Here is a 12,781-nt window from a genome sequence, read left to right as displayed (position 1 = left end):
TTTTTTATTAAATTATTTTGAGGAACACTTGCAAGAGGTTTGTGGAACACCAGTATGTTCAAGCGATTAATATATTATAAACACACTAGTTTTATTATTCCATGTATTCTTATAGTTTTGCTGAAAATTTATTATATTTTAATGACAGTATATATAACTTTTATCGCTGAGAATTCCAAATTATTTTGATGTCACCAACAACCGCAAGTAATGAAGACTGACAGGGGATCTTTTTTTTACCTCTACCAGGACATAGTATTTTGATCATTTTATTTTATTGAGGCGAGTAAAAAAAGTTATAAATAAAATAAATACAAAGCGGTAGGTGGGATGATAGGCGGCCGAGGAGCAAAGGACACTTTTTTGCCGAAGCTCGAAGGCGTGAAACCTTGTTAACACGTGTCGGAGGTATTATGCGCATACCACCCGCGCTGCCCCTTGTCACAATTACCACTGAGGCACTATTACCATACAATATGGACACCTGGGCGTCGCGATTTATAGCCCATCTCCAGCGATAGCCCGCCTCCGAATTGGACGGGATCCTGAATATCTTGCATCGGAGATCGGGCTTCACACTCAGCCGGGGGTCGGGTAAGGGGTAACATCAACAGGCCTGTCTCTACCAAGTGTATAACGATCCCTTCCAGGCTCTGTCATACCGCAGTCTGTAGTAAGACTTCCTAATAGAATAGGTTTTTAAGATGATTTGTCTCGCGTAAATTCTGAATACACCGCAGATATCCCCATTATTATCTTATGTAAAAAACTGAAAACTCACCAATTCAGGTATCACTAGTACAAAAAAAAGGCTTGAATGAAGAAGAAACACAGCACGATATGGATATTATTAGAATGAGATAATGATAATGTTTAGTTTTTTTGTTTTTTTAAGTAGGTAAAAATAAGAAAGTTAAATTAATATTGTGCTAATAATTTGTAAAGTGGCACTACATATTTCGTTTTCGATTTGTTTTAGAAGCTTATTGATAATTTATTTTGAAACAATTACTAACAAGTATAGTCATCTCACACGGGCTACATATTAAATAAACAAAAAACAAAAAATGTACATTATATCTTGAAAGTGCCAATCCCAGTACTTTGAAAACCCAGAAAGTTAGAAAATTTAATATTTGAAAACTCTTATTAAATATAAATTATGATAAAACCTGTAATATAGATCAGCTAGGAGGTTAATTTTGTCTTTCTTAACTTTATATTTTGTTTCTTTATCCTATTTTACTTACATATTTCATTAATTTCATATATTCTCTTTCTCTTTTTTTCCATAAGTTTAATTTTAAATTAAAATATTCATATTTCTTTGTTGTTTTTTTTGCATTATATAACTTTATCTGTTTATTTCCTTAACCCTGTTACTTTACTTACATACTTACTTACCTACATATACGTTTTATTTCCCATTTCTTTCATTACTTTATTTTTAATAATTTTAATTTTGTACATATATTTACTAACTAAATTTTCATATGTATTTTATTATTTGTTATTTCCTCTTACTTAATTTTAGTATTACTCTTCACATAGAGCCTTTATCTTCCATTATATTCAGAATGTTAGTTATTTTCTATTCATTCTATATATCCTTTTATTCATTGCTTGTTATCCTGTATCTTATTCTTAGCTCTGATGAAGGCTAGAAATTCGAAACGTTGACACTAGTGAATGAGTTTTTACTGATTTGTATTGTTCACTTATTGTGTTAACACCACACCCCAACCATATTTTCTTCATATATATTATCCACGGTCAATAATCTTCTCATCACTGAGATTAATTTATTATTTAATGAAAATAATATTTGGGGATAGATGAAAATATGGTGCGGTGCTTGCACACACGCATCACACAACTTTCGCTTACCATCATGGAAGGTGAAAATTCAAATAGAAGGGTTCTTATGAAGCAAAAAACGAATATCAACTTTTTACTATCTCGAATACAACACTTTAAGAAAAGATAATAAAGTATTTCGCTTGCTTATGTTATGGAATGGGTTTGGGAGAGTTCGGGCACTCTCGGCTATGTCCGAATTCCCAGAGCCATGTATATGTTGGATAAAAGCTATACAAACCATGCTAGATTTTATTAAACCTTTTATTTTTATCCGTTTTTTGTAACTATTCATTACCTTATACGAATTAATATGTTAGATTTAAATATTTCTAAAATCTTTGGATTTCTAGGGCTACATTACAGGACCATGCCGTTTTTTAATTTCAGGCGCTTTTTAAATATTGCTAGATTTAACTATCTTAAAGTCTCCTCTTCCCGATTTAAGCTAATATTTCAAAAGTGATATAGGACCGTCACTCCCCAGGGGTCTTAGCGGGGCGGATCTGGTGAGGAAGGATGGCCTTTTTTTTCGTGCTATGGTCTCTTGTGAGATTGTGACATGTCGTACATCGACCAACCTACTCGCTACAATTGTCTGTTTAAAAATTCAGAAAAGTAAGGCTACCATGGAGGGCGGGAGTGGACCAACCTACTCGCTATTTGTTGAAAATTGTTAAAGATCATACGCATAATAAAAACTGTTTTTGATAGATTGTCGTTGAGGATGGCCGAATTGGCCGAAACGTCGGACTTAAAATAATAATGATAATAATAATGAAGCCCTAACGAACTCGAAGGTTCGATGCCGATACCACCAAACGCTCTCTGCATACATCCAGTGATGCCCCTCCAAACCCAATTCCACTATATCATATATTTTTACGCAATCCTCACTCTTATTTCCGGAATAATTTTTTTCGACCTCAGAAAAGTTTTCATCTTATTCAACAACATAGTTAATTATCATATTATTTTATATCCCATATTTATCTATTTTCCATTTTAAAAAAAAAAGCGATAAGAGATGGATAATAAATTCAAAATTAAAGGTACTTCAGAGAAAGCCATTTTGAATATTCAATTTAATCTTTAAGACCTATCAGACAATTTCAATGAGGACAACACGAAGCTGGTATTAAAGGCCATTAACTGTACATACATAGATATATTAAGTTTAATTAAAATCATTACAGCCGTTTTTAAAAAAATCTTTTAAAAAGTTTAAAATCGTTGATTCGTACCTCCCTGGACAAATGGATTTTCAGTTTGGTACGACATGTCTATTTGAGCTAAACTTTTCACTTACCGAGAGAAACACACAAACACAAGACTATTTTGTATGTCTTGGACCCAGAGGACATTCAAACGTGTATTTCCATTAAAATCTCGGATTTTAAATTTTTCATGACGCAGTACATGACTTGCTACATATTTCACAAAGAGGTAAGTGAAAATAACAATAAATGTTATTACTAGAGGATAAAATAATTTCGAATTAATAAGTGAATCACATTATTAATAAAATATGATAATTTAATAAATAGTACTCGACACTTTGCCTGTAAAAATGAGGTGATCTTGAAATATATTGAGATATTGATATTAATAATAGTATAAGTTTTTATTACACATTTAGTTTTACAGTAACACAAAAACAAAATATTTTATTATGTTTTTGTGCATATGTTTGAAAGGTGAGAGTTTCAGTAAAAGACCTATAGAAAACGGCTTATATAAAAGTCCAAACTAATACAATAAATATGCTCTGAACTGTAGACCCACCGCATCGCCTCAAAAGTACACTTGACATTTACGAGGCATCTGGATTTTAGGAGACAAATTTCGGTAGGGTACCTCATCGTCCCGAAAAGGTAGTTTCTTTTTTATTTACCAAGGGAGAAGGCCAAGTTAGACATTTTTTTTTCCAGCCTGGGATTTTTATATGTCCCCTTTTCAAATAACCCCAGGTCAAAAGATGGAAAAAAAATAAGAGGATCAAGAAAAAAATGCTGTGTCAAAGGGTCAACAAAGGTTTTAAAAAATTATAATAAAAGATATGTAAACACTGTAATCATAAAAGCAATAATGAATCGTTTTGTTTTTATTCATGGTTACAATTTGTTTTCACTGTTTATTAATATCCCAAATGACTGATTAATTTTTAATAGCTATACTCTATGATTACACCAATTAAATTTTCCTTCCAACTTTATCTATCTTGTTTAGTAAATTTACTCGATGTTACATGGAAGCTTGGAATAATTTAGTAGCTACGGCCTAGCGTTGCGGCTTAAGCGCTCTCACTTATTCTCCACTGACCCTCATATACTAGTGACGTTGCTGAGAGAAAAGCACTGGGATCTCTTGGTGCCCTTCTTAGCCTTCCACAGAAGGATTGCAAATTTTGGTTCAGAGTTATTCAGGCAGAATTTAAATATTGTATATATGTGTGAATCTTTATTTATTTTATAGTTACTTAAATTTAATTTTCTTTGTCTTGTACCTAATATTTTTTTTATTATTTTATCAGTTTTATTTTATTATACTTTTGATATAGGTTCATATTTTTATTTCTACAAATCATGATAGTATTTTTTTGTATTACTTTATTAATTTTTTATTATTATTATATTAAATTTCATTTTTCGTATAATTCTGTGTCTTTACTATTATTTTAATTTACTTTTTTTTCTCTTTTTCTTATTTTTTTTTCTTCTTCAAGTTATCCAACAATCAAGTTATGACCTTAATTAATATTTTATAGCAGTATAGGACTCCAAGGACAGTCTTGGGCAGGAAAAAAAAAAATATTTTATAATTTTTAACTGTAATGGTGACTCCTCGTGTTTATATATAATTAAATAAACAATACTAATCCACACTTTAGAACCACATTTATATTAAAAAATATATTTAACAAACGTACTTTACAAATCTTATATATATATAAGTCCTCTACAAACTAACATTTTAAACTTGTTTGTGCAAATAGCGAGAACTATAAGAACTAGTTTCTTAAACAAAAATTATTTCACTGTCAGATGTATTTTAAAAGCCACGCAATCACCTAAGAAAAACTTCGAATTTGTATTTAATTTGAGGATTTAAGAGAAAAGGTATTGTAGACATCAGAAACAAAACTCTTTCACTAGGAAAAGTTATTATTTGTGCTCCGAAAAGACCTATACATAACCTTTTTAAGAAAAAAGTTGTAAAGGAACATTTTGTATACAACAAGAATTAATAAATGATTAATTTAATAATATTTATACGAAAAATTTAATCTTTTTTATTGTATATATTGAGCAATATTAATTGAGATAGTTGAAAACTCAAATAAATGTGATTAAATAGAAAACACAACTATACTTAAAAATCAGACCAAAATGAATTATCAGTTGGATTGACTATTGTTGAGAAAGTTCATGGCATTATATTAGTGTGAATTTAAATAAATCAGAAACAAAAGTAACAAAGACCATCCGATCTAGGCTAGCACGGGGCTTATGTCGAGTGCTCATCACGTGCTCCTTTGATATTTTGTCATGTAAAGCAGAGGATCAAATATTTGCCATCGGTTGTCAATATTTGTAGCACGCTTGCGGTTGTCACGACGGGCTAGGCGCTCCTCGTGACTCGGCCCACCGAAATATTTCGTATTCAGTCAACCAGTGATCAGGGAGAGAGTAAATATACAGGGTTGTAAAAATTTTATCTTGCATTGGATTATGAACACGGTTGCTGTGTAATGTAGGAAAATCTAAAATAATTTCATAATTTCAATTCGAGTCAACCTGATCAGAAAAGTTACTGAAGACAAATATTTATTTATGTATATATTTTTCATTTTACCGATTCAGCAGTGATGATAGTTTCTAACCTTTACCATGAGAGCTTAGGATTTTGTATTTAAATCAACGCAATTCCATGGGATTTGTGGGATTTCTTCTATGTTTATAGATAATATATTAGTAATGATTTATATTACCATACCACAATGGCATTACCATACCACACTACTTACATTTAGCACTTTACTGTATGTCTTGTTGAATACAAGGTTGCAAAACTTGGGCATTGTACACCATAAACCTCGAATAATTCGAGTATTTTTTCTGTTTCATTGTTTGAAATTTAGTTCCAACTTATCTTATCTATACCGAATTTAATTTATATATTACTAATATAGAAATAATCTATATACAATCCTAAAGGAATTACGTATGTATAACTAGTGAAAATGCACGACCCGCGAATGTATGTATTCGCCACATATTTTGTATTTTTAAATGAGAACTCCTATTTTGATTTACATAATTAGATTCAAAGTTAAATTTTTATGAAGAAACAACATTTTATTTTTAAGATTGCGCAGAGCGAGTAAAGTATACAATAAAATATTGGATATTCCCTGGAATACAGCGTGTATCACATTGTTTTCCTGTATATTTCAAGACAGATTACTTTTTCAAGAAAATATGCCCATATCAAATAATAAATATTAAAATAGGAAAAAAATATATATTATTATTTATATTTAAATGGAACATTTTCATTTTAAACTGGATTACAATCCTATTTGGGATATTTTATTCATTCGTAATTTTATTTAGTACTATTTATTTAATACTCTTCGAACGTTTTTTCCTTCCGGAATCTCTTAAAATAATATTTCCCCTACTAATAATAAAAAATACAATAATAAAACATTAATTTTAAATAATTAAAGCATTTCTTTGGCACTCATTCATTGGCTGGTACTTTGCTATGCATAACTTAAAAGCATTTTTCTTGATTGTTCAGACAAATTTTGGAGAGACAGCAAAGACATCTTATAGCTCCTAGTCTAGCTGCCATTCTCCAATTTTCTTACCTCCAAAAATTCGGCTGAGTACTTTTTTTTCGAAAATCAGTTCTTCTTCCGTAGCCTTAGATTAATGATTAATTGAAAAAATAAAATTGGGAGAAAATTAAGGGACTTTTTTCGTTTTATACATATCTTAAATAACCTAATTCATGTCATTATAAACTTATACATTGAGAATAAGTTACTGATAATTCATAGTTATTTAATATCAATAATGGTTTTGAAGTCAAATAATTAAAATTAAAATTTATACTTTCAAATTTTCATATAAAAAGTAATCAACTTACCTCTTCAACCAAATATTATTTCATCTGACTCTTCCAAGATCACATTATTTAGCCAGAACTAATCCCGTAGGCTATTGGACTGTAGTTTTAGTCATGTTTTTCTCAACCCTACTAAGTTTAGGAAAACCGACTTTTGGCTGGCTTAAATCAAGAAATGCTAACCAACATTGTGCGTTGCTCTGTGATTCAAAAAGCGGGTTCAGCGCATAGACATTGTTTTTATCCAAACTAGACTGGGTAGGATGACAATTAATTCGACAGATTTGATTCGAATGTTTTCTCTAAGAGTTCTAGAAGACAAGTTAAAACGAAAACAAAGAATTCCTCCAGAATTTTCTATAGTCTTCGAACGTTGACCTAGCTTCTCGTGCCAGTTCATGAAGTTTCAGATTTGGGTACCTCTGTGAAGTTGGCTCCCCATCCTCGAAATATTTCTATTTTTTTCAGTTCTAGTAGTATTCATAAGAGTTCTAGAGTTCTCAATTAGTTATTGAAATAGTTCTGATGTTTAAAACATCAATAATACCATATATCTATTTTCCTGGCAACATTAGGGATTTATTTAATAAGGATAATTTTTAGAACTCTTGAGAGGGCCAACAGAACTCTCAAAAAACGAAAAAAAAATTTCCAAAAATTTTTGATCGCGAATTGTCCACCTGACAAATCGTAAAAATTAAAAATTCTCAGAGTTCTAATAGCTCCTATAAGAGATTCAAAGTTCCTATTAAAAAAAGAATTATTTATGTAGTTTAATACAAAAAATATACCAATTAAACATTACATTACAATAAAACACAATATTTTTGTGCAACTTCGCAGCCGTTTATCTTTTTTTGCAGGCAACATTAGGGATTTATTTAATTAGGATAATATTTAGAACTCTTGAGTGAGTCAAATTTTGCATTCGAATTTAGATTTTGCGGAATTCTGCAGATTTTTTCGACTGAGATATATTTTTGAGGCGAAATTTTTTTTCGTTTTTTGAGAGTTCTGTTGAGAATACTGTTGCCTTCCCCTTACCCCCCGCAATAATACGATTTTATTTCAATAACTCCTTAAAAAAAAACTTGCCTCAAAAATATTTCTAAGTCGAAAAAATTGCGGAAATGAGGCTGTTTTTCTGACAACAATACGATATTATTTCACTAGGATAATTTATATAACTCGCGGGGAGGCGGGGGGAGCAACAGAACTCCTAAAAAAACAAAAAAAAATTCACCTCAAAAATATTTTTTAAGTCAAAAAAGTCTGCTGAAATCAGACCGTTTATTTATTTTTCTGGCAACAATGCGACATTATTTCTGTAAGATAATTTTAAGAACTCGCGGGGGAGATGGGAGGGGGCAACAGAACTCTCATCAGAACTCCAAAAAAACAAAAAAAAATATTTCTAAATCGAAAAAATCTGCAGAAATCAGAACGTTTACATTTTTTTTCTGGCAACAATGCGATATTATTTCATTAGGATAATTTTTAGAACTCTTGGGGGGGCCAACAGTACTCTCAACAGAACTCTCAAAAAACGAAAAAAAATTACGCCTAAAGAATATATGTAAGTCGAAAAAATCTGCAGAATCCCCCAAAATGCAAATTCGAATGCAAAATGCAGAGATTTGACTCACCCAAGAGTTCTAAATATTATCCTAATTCAATAAATCCCTAATGTTGCCTGGAAAAAATGATAAACGGTTGCGAAGCTGCACAAGTATCTTGAATAATTTTTAATTGGTATTTTTTTTTTTTTGTATAAACAACATAAATAATTCTTTTTTTTTATAAGGAACTTTTTTGAATCTCATATAGGAGCTAGTTGAACTCTAAGAATTTTTAATTTTACGATTTCTCAAGTGGAAAATATGCGATCAAAAATTTTTTTTCGTTTTTGAGAGCTCTGTTACCCCCTCCCCTCCAAGAGTTCTATAAATTATCCTTATTAAATAAATACCTAATGTTGCCGGGAAAATAGATATACGGTGTTAAAGTTGCACAAAATACGTATTTTACGCGCGTGCATTTGACCGGTATTACTGATGTTTTAAACATCAGAACTATTTCTATAAATAATCGAGAACTCTCACCTTGTAACATTGTAAATATGTCAATAGTAATGTACTAACTTTGTAAATTCAGTGTAAATGACCCTAGTGGTCGAAACACTTAAATAAATAAAACAAAACAAACCACCGGGAAGTTTTTTTACCCTATTTATGTGAGAAAATATTAAATTAAACAAATTTTTTTTCATGATCTTTTTAAATTATAAAATTAATTTATTGAGTCTCACGAAGAATAAAGGTTTAATAATAATGAGTAAATATGATCTTAAATAATTTATTTTATAAAGTTGATAATAAACCTCTGCTCTTTAAAATTTTAAATAGTTTTTAACCCTTTATTCACAATGTACTAATTTATAATTTATAATGATGTACAATATTAAAACCTGAGCTTCACACAATGTTTTCTCTTTCTGATAAAATTTTGATATTGAAATCATTTTTTTTTTAATTTGTTAAAAAAACTATAGGGATGATCTTTTTTTCTTGCATTTATATCAGTCTTTCATTACTTGTTTTTCTCATGAATACCCAATTCATTGTAAATTAAATTGGGTTGAGAACATTATTTATAACATCTATCATCTCTTACTAGTTCGTTTGTCTTAATAACTCAGATATGTAATATATAGATATCTAATTACCTTTCTGAAATCAGATTGGTTATTTCACTGCGGTTTGGTAGCATTTGTCTGCTTTCAGAAACATTCCGCATTCCACCTACGGTCGGCAGCTAAGCTCTTTTCCACCCCTATAACATATTGCGATTTAAAAAAAAAAAGTTATTTGAGTTATATTTTTTTGTTACATACTGTTACAAAATAACAAATTACTGGAAATGAAATTTACTACATTTTATATTTAGTGTTATACATACGATACCTGTTATACATGGTTGAAAGGTTTTATGGAAAATGAACAAAGGAAATTCCTATTAACCTTTACGTACACCTGGTCAAGGAGTGCGTAGTCAACTCCCTCTTTTTTAATTTATTTTCTCTTTAAAGAAGATTCGGGTATCCCATCTCCTGACGCCAAACATCATAATTTTGTTCTTCAGGTTAACAATATTGCAATATGGCCTACTGACGTATTGTATAAAGTGTATTGGTACTTCACGACATTCTGAAAGCATAAGAATCGATCACATTAATGGAAAATAACATATATCATTGAGAGGGTGACATTAATGCTTTGCCCTGACAAGCAACCATTGTCCTATTACAGATTCTTCGTATGTTCCGCTTCCGATGAGTGGGCGAGCCCACTCAACCAGCTTCTTTGACAGGAAGTTTCAAAAAAGAAGGATGATAAGTTTTCTATTTTGATTGAACTCAATAAATTATAAGCCTTTGTCGAAAAATGGTTCAAAGCTGGTAGTTTGATTATGTATTTATAACTTAGAAAAAGATTTTTCAAAAATCATAAAATGACAAAGATTAATTTTGGAAATGTATATTGGACATTTATTTCAAAATGCCTTCTCTATGTCTCTTTAAATAATTTTCATTATTGTTTTTTATTCTCTATTATTTATTTTTTGATTCTTTCAATATGTATTGTTTATGTTCTTTAAAATTCTATTTTAGTAAATGAAAAATTATTATGACCTAATCAGCTCTTTTCCAGACTTTAAATCCATTTTGGTTAACATTGGATATTATTTAATCATGAATTAGATTCTTTCTTTTGTTTTATTATTGTTTTCAATTGTATAGTTTAACATGTTAATATCATTCTTCCTTTCTGTATTTTATTTGACTCCCGTTTTCTTCAAAATTTACAAAATGATGGAAATTGAATTTATCAGGAAAAACATTAGTGTTGCTACTTACAACATTTAAAGGTAAATGGAAGAAGTAAAGAGAAATGTAATCATAAAATTAATGATAAAAAATAAAAAATAAATTAACCCTGTACAGATGAAATGTTAAAGGACATTAAAATACTTGATTTTATTACTAATTGGGTTAGAGACATGGGAGTACTATATTTGTAAGAGAATAGAAAAGTAATACATAAATTAGTAACTAGACATTTATAATTTTAATATTCGTGCAGAAAACTTGGCATTCTTAATGATCAATGGAGAAGTTAGTATACCTTGTTTTTTATGATATAGATTGAATGAAAAGTTTCTAAAAAAATTATTTTATTTACAATGAATGATAAATACAAATTTTTTCCCTGTAGTAGTTTGACTTGTTGACTTCAATGTACACAATTAGGAATAAATTAATTTATTTCTCATTATTCTGATGTTTCTAAGAGACTAAAGAGTAAACGTTTAAATTTTATCCATACTAAATCTGTTTGTTAGGAATATCTTTATATATTTTGCCATATTAAATCATGTGTGATAAAACTTTATCAGAGTAGATTCGTCCAGTTTTTTTCTCTTTTTTGTTTACCCCCAACCTGATCAATTTTAACATACTGGGGAAGAGGGATTTATCTCATTAGTAACCAATCTCCAGAGTGAGTAGGTCAAATTTATATTCCTAATCACCCTTAAAAAAATCAGTGCCTGACATTACTCAGTGAATAAATCATAGTATTGGATCTATTCATTGGAGCACAATAATAACTAAAACTTCAAGCATAATGATTTGTAGAAAGAAATATATTGTGAAATATTAATAAATTTATTTTATTATTTTTAAAAATGGCAAGTATTATAATTATTAATAATTTTATTTATTTTAAAATATTTATATTTGTTTTTTTCTTTTAATGAGCAATATTTTGTTTCAGAAGATTGAACTTGAAAATGGGCAAACAGCATGAAATGTTCATTTCTTTATTATAAAGGAATAGAGTTTAGAATGGTAAATAATTTTTTTCCAAAAATATATTGATTAAAATAATTTACATACACTTTTGACCTTAATTTTAAGTGAAAAATTAAAGAAAATGATTAATAATAAGAAGCAGAGTGTTTTCTCCATCTTCTGGTATTATAATTTCTTATAAATTCTTATCAAGAAATTTTGTTATCTACAGTTACTGATTTAACAACAACATTTGTTAGACTTTTTAATCACCAACTGTAGATTACAAAATTTCAAGAATGAAATGGATAACATTGACCTTAAGGATTTATAAATACCAGAAGATGAGGAAAACACCCCAAAACGTAAAATCAAATATAGAGTTATAAATAGTATTCTAAAGGAAGTTTTTTCACCTCATTATTTCAATACATAAAAATAAACAAGTTCCTAGAAAATAATCAAGAATAAATAAATAATATTAGTAAATTAAAAATATAGAAGAAATAATCGTTAGTAATCCCCTTTTTTCCCCTTTATTTAAAGATTAGAAAGAGGCATTTTTTCATCATTTAAATTTGAAACTGAACTAACAATATAAATAGTTATATATTGCAAACCTTAAGTAGTTAAAATAAAACAATGTAAGAGGTGAGTCTTAAATGGCAATATTTTATTAAAATTAAGAAAGAATTTTTTACCACGAACCATAGAAGTTTGAAGTCATAAAGAAGAGATCATCAAAGGGACATGGAACCAACAGCTAGTGTAAAAAGTTTTGAAACACTTAAAAAATGTAATTTAAAAAAAAAAAAAAAAAAAAAAAAAAAAAAAAAAAAGCAGCCCAGTCACTTATTCAATAAACGTTTTTGTGATTAACAGTGAAGTTTTATTTTACACTCATCAGTGAATATAAAATGCTACCAGATGAATAAG

This window comes from Halyomorpha halys, unplaced genomic scaffold (genome assembly GCF_000696795.3).
Source record: "Halyomorpha halys isolate HHAL.00 unplaced genomic scaffold, Hhal_1.1 Scaffold1369.1, whole genome shotgun sequence".
Classification (NCBI taxonomy): domain Eukaryota; kingdom Metazoa; phylum Arthropoda; class Insecta; order Hemiptera; family Pentatomidae; genus Halyomorpha; species Halyomorpha halys.
This window is presented reverse-complemented; position numbering follows the sequence as displayed.